Below are 1,560 nucleotides of genomic sequence, written 5' to 3'. Positions count from 1 at the left end.
CCCTCTTGAGTCCAGGACACCAGTTTTTCCTAGCAGACCGGCTCAGATACAGACCAAGCTGGATTGCATTAAGATGCTAATCAAGTCATCTGAAAGGGAAACAAATGGGACTCCAATTCTTAAATAACTGGAAGTGAAGGCTTAAGCATGACTTGTCAAAGGTCACACAGCAAGTAAATGAGGGTGGGAGTTGAACAGATTTGGGTGTCCTGGCTACAGCGCTTCCTAATTTAGTGATCTTGGGCATGTCTCTTCAACTACCTGAACCTCGGTTTCCTCACCTGTAAAATGGGAACAGAATGCTACTCACTCATTGAGCTATGGTGAGGATTAAATGACAGTAATTCATATAAAATGCCCAGGCAAGGGCCTGCTAGGAAGCAACTAATAGCTGCTAGCCGTTATTTTTCCAGTTTTATTAAAATCGCATCGTATTCATAGGTAATGTTTTGCTATTCTGGTGCTGACTATCGAGATGGAATGGACACTGAATTTGTCAGCAGACCAAATTGAATTAAGCTCCTGTCCTGGCCATTCAATTCAGGTTTGAACATTAAAAAACTACTGAACAACTTGGAATCTCAGGTAGCACATGAGATTTTGTTGGTTTGTCCAGAGTTATCCCCCGATGAATCCCAGAATGATTTTATCAGTGATTGGAAAAGTATTTGCAAACCCCCTTCGGGGAATGGTGAGAGTGGGGAGAAATTCAACTTCCCCAAGTTGAATTTTTGATATTCTCACAAGCAGTGTGGAGAACCAAAGCTATAGGCTCAGCCCCCAGTCTTGGGGTTTGTTCACATGAAACTCAACCCCACAAAGGATAGGTCAAGTCTACTTAAAATTTAGGCCTAAGAGTCACCCCCAAGAGAGCCTCTTTTGTTGCTCAGATGTGGTCTCTCTCCAACCAATATGACGAGCAGTCTCACCACCCTCCCCCTCTCTGTGTGGGACATGACTCCCAGGGGTGTGGACCTTCCTGGCAATATGGGACAAAGATCCTAGAATGAGCTGAGACTCAGCATCAAAGGACTGAGAAAAACCCTAGAATGAGCTGAGAATTAACATCAAGGGATTGAGAGAACCTACTTGACCAAAAGGAGGCAGAGTAAAATGAGACAAAGTGTCAATGGCTGAGAGATTCCAAACAGAGTCGAGAGGTTATCTTGGAGGTTATTCTTATGCATTAAGTAGATAGCACCTTGTTGTTCAAGATGTGGTGGAGAGGCTGGAGGGAATTGCCTGAAAATGTAGAGCTGTGTTCCAGTAGCCATGTTTCTTGATGATGATTGAACAATGATATAGCTTTCACAGTGAAACTTTGTGAATGTGAAAACCTTATGTCTGATGCTCCTTTTACCGACTATATCAACAGAAGAGTAGAACATGGAATAAAAATAAATAATAGGGGGAACAAATGTTAAAATAAATTCAGTTTGAAATAGTGGTAAATGAAAGTGAGGGGTAAGGGATATGGTACGTATAGTTTTTTTTTTCTCTATTATCATTTTATTTTTCTGTTGTCTTTTTATTTCTTTTTTTAAATCGATGCAAATGTAC

This window comes from Tamandua tetradactyla, chromosome 5 (assembly GCF_023851605.1).
Source record: "Tamandua tetradactyla isolate mTamTet1 chromosome 5, mTamTet1.pri, whole genome shotgun sequence".
In the NCBI taxonomy this organism is placed as follows: Eukaryota; Metazoa; Chordata; class Mammalia; order Pilosa; family Myrmecophagidae; genus Tamandua; species Tamandua tetradactyla.
This window is presented reverse-complemented; position numbering follows the sequence as displayed.